The sequence below is a fragment of the Arachis ipaensis genome, chromosome B5 (assembly GCF_059453495.1).
Source record: "Arachis ipaensis isolate K30076 ecotype BB chromosome B5, ASM5945349v1, whole genome shotgun sequence".
Classification (NCBI taxonomy): Eukaryota; Viridiplantae; Streptophyta; class Magnoliopsida; order Fabales; family Fabaceae; genus Arachis; species Arachis ipaensis.
Window position 1 is genome coordinate 62053383 of NC_142440.1, and position 9079 is coordinate 62062461.

Genomic DNA, 9079 nt, shown 5'->3' on the forward strand with positions numbered 1-9079 from the left:
AAAAGTATGTTCCTCATTGTCCATTGGAGTTTCTAGTGTCTCCCTTATGCCACGCTCTTTTATTGATTCTTCACATATAGCCATGGGAGCACTTTGAGTGTCCGAGCATCGGGAACCTAATTGACTTATCGCTTGATTCAATTGATGAAGGGTTGCCATAAATTGATCCACTGTTTCCTTGAGACGATCCATTGATTCTTGTTCCGCTTGGGTATCATAAGTAGGACCATAAGGCTCTTGGATTGATGGATATGGATATGGTGTATATGGAGGTGGTGGTTCTTGGGAGTAATTGGGTTGGAATTGGGGTGGTTCTAGATATGGTTCATATGGCTCATAATGTGGTTGGTATGGTGGATATGGTTTAGGGTCATATGGAGGTGATTGGTGGAAAGGGGCTTGTGAGTATGGTGGTCCAAAGTCATGTTGAGGAAAGGGTTCATAGGCATATGGTGGTGGTTGTTGATAGTCCATTGGAGGTGGTTGTCACCAAGAGGGTTGATCAAATCCTTGTGGCTCCTCCCATCTTTGATTGTTCCAACCTTGATGCCTGTTCTCATTGTAATTTCTTCTTCCTGCAACATAATTGTAACCAGACTCATAGAGATGGGGTGAGAATTCATAGTAGCAAATAAAAATTAAAACCAAAAATAAAAATAATTTTAAATCAAAAGGTTATTGAAATTTAAATTTTGAATTTGAAAATTAAATTTTGAATTTTGAATTTTAAATTTTGAAATTTGAAATTTTGAAATTTGAAATTTGAAAATTTTGAAATTTGAATTTTTAAATTTTGAAATTTGAACTTTGAAAAAGTCAACAATATAAGATAAAAATTTGAAATAGATTTAAATTTTGAAAAGGTTTGATTTTTAAAATTTTAAGTTTGGATTTTGAATTTTGGAATTTAAATATTGAAATTTGAAATTTGATTTTTGAAATAAGATAAGATAAGATTTTGAAAAAGATATGATTTTTGAAAAAGATTTGAATTTTGAAATTTTTAAACATGAATTTTTGAATTTAATGAGGAAAGAGAAAAATAATAAAATGACACTAAACTTAAAATTTTTAGATCAAAACGAAAAAAACAACTAAGAACAACTTGAAGGTCAAGATGAACACGAAGAACAAATTTTTGAAAAGTTTTTAATAACTAAATAAAAACCAATAACCTCTTAATTTATGAAAAAACAAAAATAAGAACAAAAATAAAAACAAATGAACGAGTAAAAGAAAAATATTTACAATAACCAATAATAAGGCACACGTTTGCAATTCCCCAGAAATCGCTGGAGAAGAAATCTGCCACGCTGATTTTTGCCACTGCGATGCGTCCGCGTGGGGCACGCATTCGCGTTGCCTAGCTTCAGGGAAACTATGGCATATTATATATCAAATCAAAGTCCCGGACGTTAGCTTTCCAACGCAACTGGAACCGCGTCATTTGGACCTCTATAGCTAAAGTTATAGCCGTTTTAGTGCGAGAGGGTCAGGCTGACAGCTTTGCAGTTCCTTCAACTTCTTGTATTCCTTCCACTTTTGCATGCTTCCTTTCCATCTCTGAGTCATTCCTGCCCTGTAATCTCTGAAATCACTTAACACACATATCAAGGCATCTAATGGTAATAAGAGAGGATTAAACATAGGGAACTTAAGGCCAAAGAAGCATGTTTTCAATCAAAGCACATAATTAGGAAGGCAAATGTAAAATCATGCAAATAGTATGAATAAGTGGGTAAAGAGTTGATAAAAACCACTCAATTGAGCACAAGATAAATCATAAAATAGTGGTTTATCAACCACGAAGTTTCTGATTAAGGAATCCAAGAGATACTCATTCAATCAAAGGTAGAACGGAGGTGGTTGTCAGGCACGCGTTCATAGGTTGAGAATTGTGATGAATGTCACAGAACATCACATCCATCATATTGAAGTGCGAATAAACATCTTAGATAGAAACAAGCATGTTTAAATAGAAAACATAAATAATTGCATTAATTCATTGAGACACAGCAGAGCTCCTCACCCCCAACAATGGAGTTTAGAGACTCATGCCGTCAATGAGTACAAATTTCATATCTAAAAATGTCATGAGGTTCAAAATAAATCTCTAAAAGTTATTTTTATACTAAACTAGTAACCTAGGTTTATAGAAAATGAGTAAACTATGATAGATAGTGCAAAAATCCACTTTCGGGGCCCACTTGGTGTGTGCTGGGGCTGAGACTTGAGCTTTACATGTGCCTAGGCTGTTTCTGGAGTTAAACGCTAGGTTTTAACCTGTTTTGGGTATTTCACTCCAACTTGTAACCTGTTTCTGGCATTTAACGCCAGAATAGGGCAGAGAACTGGTGTTGAATGCCAGTTTGCGTCATCTAAACTCGGGCAAAGTTTGGACTATTATATATTTCTAGAAATCCCTGGATGTCTACTTTTCAATGCAATTAAGAGCGCGCCATTTGGACTCTTGTAGCTCTAGAAAATCCATTTCGAGTGCAGGGAGGTCAGAATCCAACAGCATCTGCAGTCCTCTTTCAGCCTCTGAATCAGAATTTGCTCAGGTCCCTTAATTTCAGCCAGAAATTACCTGAAATCACAAAAAAAAACACAAACTCATAGTAAATTCCAGAAATGTGATTTTTATTTAAAAACTAATAAAAATATACTAAAAACTAACTAAATCATACTGAAAATTATGTAAAAACAATGCCAAAAAGCGTATAAATTATCCGCTCATCACAACACCAAACTTAAATTGTTGCTTGTCCCCAAGCAACTGAAAATCAAATAGGATAAAAATAAGATAATATACTATGAATTCCAAAATATCAATGAAACTTAGCTCCAATCAGATGAGCGGGACTTGTAGCTTTTTGCCTCTTGAATAGTTTTGGCATCTCACTTTATCCTTTGAAGTTTAGAATGATTGGCATCTATAGGAACTTAGAATTCAGATAGTGTTATTAATTCTCCTAGTTCCGTATGTTGATTCTTGAACACGGCTACTTTATGAGTTGATGAGCGGATAATTTATACGCTTTTTGACATTGTTTTTAGTATGTTTTTAGTAGGATCTAGTTACTTTTAGGGATGTTTTTAATAGATTTTGTGTTAAATTCACATTTCTGGACTTTACTATGAGTTTGTGTGTTTTTCTGTGATTTCAGGTATTTTCTGGCTGAAATTGAGGGACTTGAGCAGAAATCAGATTCAGAGGTTGAAGAAGGACTGCTGATGCTGTTGGATTCTGACCTCCCTGCACTCAAAATGGATTTTCTGGAGCTACAGAACTCGAAATGGCGCGCTTCCAATTGCGTTGGAAAGTATACATCCAGGGCTTTCCAGCAATATATAATAGTCCATACTTTGGCCAAGAATTGACGACGTAAACTGGCGTTCAACGCCAGCCTTCTGCCCAAATCTGGCGTCCAGCGCCAGAAAAGGATCCAAAACCAGAGTTGAACTCCCAAACTGGCACAGAAACTGGCGTTCAACTCCACAAATGGCCTCTGCACGTGGAACACTTAAGCTCAGCCCAAACACACACCAAGTGGGCCCCAGAAGTGGATTTATGCATCAATTACTTACTCATGTAAACCCTAGTGACTAGTTTATTATAAATAGGACCTCTTACTATTGTATTAGACGTCTTTTTGACCATCTGGGGATTACCTTATGATCCTTTGATCACGTTTTGGGGGCTGGCCATCTCGGCCATGCCTGGACCTTTCACTTATGTATTTTCAACGGTAGAGTTTCTACACTCCATAGATTAAGGTGTGGAGCTCTGCTGTTCCTCAAAGATTAATGCAAAGTACTACTGTTTTCTATTCAATTCTTCTTATTTCGCTTCTAAGATATCCATTCGCACCCAAGAACGTGATGAAGGTGATGATTATGTGTGACGCTCATCATCCTTCTCCCCTATGAACGCGTGCCTGACAAACACTTCTGTTCTACATGAATTAAGCTAGAATGAATATCTCTTAGATCTCCTAACCAGAATCTTCATGGCGTAAGCTAGAATGATGGCGGCATTCAAGAGAATCCGGAAGGTCTAAACCTTGTCTGTGGTATTCTGAGTAGGATTCAATGATTGAATGACTGTGACGAGCTTCAAACTCGCGAGTGCTGGGCGTTAGTGACAGACGCAAAAGGAGGGTGAATCCTATTCCAGCATGATCGAGAACCGACAGATGAATAGCCGTGCCGTGACAGGGTGCGTGAGCATATTATTCACTGAGAGGAGGGGATGTAGCCACTGACAACGGTGATGCCCTTGCATACAGCCAGCCATGGAAAGGAGTAAGACAGATTGGATGAAGATAGCAGGAAAGCAGAGGTTCAGAGGAACGAAAAGCATCTCCATTCGCTTATCTGAAATTCCTACCAATGATTTACATAAGTATCTCTATCTCTATTTTAATATATATTTGAAAACACCATTATCACTTTATATCCGCCTGACTGAGATTTACAAGGTGACCATAGCTTGCTTCATACCAACAATCTCCGTGGGATTCGACCCTTACTCACGTAAGGTATTACTTGGACGACCCAGTGCACTTGCTGGTTAGTTGTATCGAAGTTGTGACAATTATGAATTAAGATCAGAGCACCAAGCTTTGGAGCCATTACCAAGATTTGTTCGAGCCTGGAGATCACAATTTCGTGCACCAAGTTTTTGGCGCCGTTGCCGGGGATTGTTTGAGTTTGGACAACTGACGGTTCATCTTGTTGCCCAGATCAGGTAATTTTCTTTTTGTTTTAAAAATATTTTCAAAAAAAAAAAATTTCAAAAATTTTTCCTTTGTTTTCGAAAAAAAAATGTTTTCAAAAATAAATTATTCTATAGCTTCAAAATTTTTAAGAATGAATTCTAGTGTTTCATGAAGCATGTTGAAGCCTGGCTGGCTGTAAAGCCATGTCTCAATTCTTATACTCAAGAGAAGAGCTTCTTTATCTTTCTTAGCCAATTGGCTGTTGAATGTAAGGAATGTCAGGCGTGTCATGTCTAAGTTACATACTAAAGCTTGGCTGGCTATCAAGCCATGCCTGACCCTTTGATTGGAGCTTTAGAGCATAAGATTCTTGGAATTCATATTAAAAATTTTGAATCCTTATTTTTCTTTTTTCTAAATAATTTTCGAAAAAAAATTAAATAAAAATAAAAATACAAAAAAAGTAGAAAATCATAAAAATCAAAAATATTTTGTGTTTCTTGTTTGAGTCTTGAGTCATATCATAAGTTTGGTGTCATCTGCATGTGCATCTTGCATTTTTCGAAAATTTCATGCATTCATGGTGTTCTTCATGATCTTCAAGTTGTTCTTGGTAAGTCTTCTTGTTTGATCTTGATGATTTTTTGTTTTGTGTCTTTTCATGTTTATCATATGCATTCTTGAATTCTTAGTGCCTAAGCATTAAAGAATTCTAAGTTTGGTGTCTTGCATGTTTTCTTTGCATTAAAAATTTTTCAAAATTGTGTCTATGATGTTCATCTTGACATTCATAGTGTTCTTGGTGTTCATCTTGACATTCATAGCATTCTTGCATGCATCACATGTTTTGATCTAAAAATTTCATGCATTGCATCTTTTTAGTGTTTTTCTCTCTCATCATAAAAATTCAAAAATCAAAAAAATATCTTTCCCTTTTTCTCTCATCAAATTCGAAAATTTGAGTTGACTTTTTCAAAAATTTTTAAAATTTAGTTGTTTCTTATGAGTCAAATCAAATTTTCAATTTGAAAATCTTATCTTTTTCAAAATCTTTTTCAAAAATCAAATCTTTTTCAAAATTCTTAGTTGTTTTCGAAAATTTTAAAAATATTTTTCAAAAATCTTTTTCTTATTTTTATACCAAATTTTCGAAAATAACAATAACAATTAATGTTTTGATTCAAAAATTTGAAGTTTGTAACTTGCTTGTTAAGAAAGATTCAAACTTTAAGTTCTAGAATCATATCTTGTGATTTCTTATGAATCAAGTCATTAATTGAGGTTTTAAAAATCAAATCTTTTTCAAAACTAATTTCAATCATATCTTTTCAAAAATATCTTCTTATCTTATCTTTTTCAAAAATATCTTTTCAAAATATCTTCTCTAACTTCCCAACTTCTTATCTTTTCAAATTTGTTTCAACTAACTAACTAACTTTTTGTTTGTTTCTTAACTTTTTCAGAACTACCTAACTAACTCTCTCTCTCTCTAATTTTTGAAAATATCTTCCCTCTTTTTCAAAAATTTCTTTTTTTATTAATTAATTATTTTTATTTTTAATTTTAAAAAATTTTTCGAAAAAAAAAAATTTACTAACCTTTTTCAAAAACTATTTTCGAAAATCACTAACTCTTTTTCAAAAAACTGTTTTCGAAAATTCACTTCCCCCTCTCATCTTCTTCTATTTGTTTATTGATATACTAACATCTTTCCTTCAACTCTCCAAAAATCCGAACCCCCTCTCTCTCTGAGTTCAGATTTTCTTCCCTTCTTTTCTTTTACTAACCCAAGGATCCCTATACGGTGGTATAAAGGATCCATATTATTATTTTTTCTGTGCCCTCTTCTTTGTCATATGAGCAAGAGCAAGGACAAGAACATTCTTGTTAAAGCAGATCCAGAATCTGAAAGGACTCTGAAAGAAAAAATTAAGAGAAGCTAAAATACAACAATCCAGAGATAACCTTTCAGAAATTTTCGAACAGGAAGAGGAGATGGCAGCCGAAAATAATAATAATGTAAGGAAGATGCTTGGTGACTTTACTGCACCTAATTCCAATTTACATGGAAGAAGCATCTCCATTCCTGCCATTGGAGCAAACAACTTTGAGCTGAAACCTCAGTTAGTTTTTCTGATGCAGCAGAACTGCAAGTTTCATGGACTTCCATCTGAAGATCCTTTTCAGTTCTTAACTGAATTCTTGCAGATATGTGATACTATTAAGACTAATGGAGTAGATCCTGAAGTCTACAGGCTCATGCTTTTCCCTTTTGCTGTAAGAGACAGAGCTAGATTATGGTTGGATTTTCAACCCAAAGACAACCTGAACTCTTGGGATAAGCTGGTCACGGCTTTCTTAGCCAAGTACTTTCCTCCTCAAAAGCTGAGCAAGCTTAGAGTGGATGTTCAAACTTTCAAACAGAAAGAAGGTGAATCCCTCTATGAAGCTTGGGAAAGATACAAACAGTTGACCAAAAAGTGTCCTTCTGACATGCTTTCAGAATGGACCATCCTGGATATATTCTATGATGGTCTGTCTGAGTTATCTAAGATGTCATTGGATACTTCTGCAGGTGGATCCATTCACCTAAAGAAAACGCCTGCAGAAGCTCAAGAACTCATTGACATGGTTGCTAATAACCAGTTCATGTACACTTCTGAAAGGAATCCTGTGAATAATGGGACGCCTATGAAGAAGGGAGTTCTTGAAGTTGATACTCTGAATGCCATATTGGCTCAGAACAAAATATTGACTCAGCAAGTCAATATGATTTCTCAGAGTCTGAATGGAATGCAAGCTGCATCCAATAGTACTCAAGAGGCATCTTCTGAAGAAGAAGCTTATGATCCTGAGAACCTTGCAATAGTAGAGGTGAATTACATGGGTGAACCTTATGGAAACACCTATAACTCATCCTGGAGAAATCATCCAAATTTCTCATGGAAGGATCAAAAGCCTCAACAAGGCTTTAATAATGGTGGAAGAAACAGGGTTAACAATAATAAACCTTTCCCATCATCCACTCAGCAACAGACAGAGAACACTGAACAAAATGCTTCTAATTTAGCAAATCTAGTCTCTGATCTATCCAAGGCCATTGTAAGTTTCATGAATGAAACAAGATCTTCCATTAGAAATTTGGAAGCACAAGTGGGCCAGCTGAGTAAAAGTATCACTGAAATCCCTCCCAGTACTCTCCCAAGCAATACAGAAGAGAATCCAAAAGGAGAGTGCAAGGCCATTGACATAAGCACCATGGCCGAACCTGTAAGGAGAGGAGAGGACGTGAATCCCAAGGAGGAAGACCTCCTGGGACGTCCAGTGGTCAATAAGGAGCTTCCCTCTAAGGAACCAAAGGACTCTGAGGCTCATCTAGAGACCATAGAGATTCCATTGAACCTCCTTATGCCCTTCATGAGCTCTGATGAGTATTCCTCTTCTGAAGAGAATGAGGATGTTACTGAAGAGCAAACTGCCAAGTTTCTTGGTGCAATCATGAAGCTGAATGCCAAATTATTTGGCATTGATGCTTGGGAAGTTGAACCTCCCTTGTTCATCAATGAACTAAGTGATCTGGATCAACTAACATTGTCTCAGAAGAAACAGGATCCTGGAAAGTTCATAATACCCTGTACCATAGGCACCATGATCTTTAAGGCTCTATGTGACCTCGGTTCAGGAATAAACCTCATGCCCCTCTCTGTAATAGAGAAACTGGGAATCTATGGGGTGCAAGCTGCTAAAATCTCATTAGAGATGGCAGACAGCTCAAGAAGACAGGCTTATGGACAAGTAGAAGATGTATTAGTAAAGGTTGAGGGACTTTACATACCTACTGATTTCATAGTCCTGGATACTGGAAAGGAAGAGGATGAATCCATCATCCTAGGAAGACCTTTCCTGGCCACAGCAAGAGCTGTGATTGATGTTGACAGAGGTGAAATAGTCCTTCAATGGAATGAGAACTCCCTTGTATTCAAAACTCAAGGATCTCCCTCTGCAACCATGGAGAGGAAGCTTGAAAAGCTTCTCTCAAAGCAGAGTCAACCAGAGCCCCCACAATCAAACTCTAAGTTTGGTGTTGGGAGGCCACAACCAAACTCTAAGTTTGGTGTTGAACTCCCATATCCAAACTCTAAGTTTGGTGTTGGAGAGTCTCAACAAAGCTCTGCACATCTGTGAGGCTCCATGAGAGCCCACTGTCAAGCTATTGACATTAAAGAAGCGCTTGTTGGGAGGCAACCCAATGTTTATCTAATTCTTATTTTTATTGTTTTTCATGTTTTCTTAGGTTCATAATCATGTGGAGTCACAAAATAAATAAAAAAAATTCAAAAACGGAATCAAAAACA

General features: G+C 36.2%; 1 non-coding gene across 1 annotated transcript; it reads right to left on the minus strand.

Moving 5' to 3' along the window:
• Nucleotides 1-7115: 7115 nt before the first annotated feature.
• Nucleotides 7116-7223, minus strand: LOC148564405 (small nucleolar RNA R71). Its single transcript, XR_015883877.1, has one exon. It is a non-coding gene; the product is annotated as a small nucleolar RNA R71 (small nucleolar RNA).
• Nucleotides 7224-9079: the final 1856 nt, after the last annotated feature.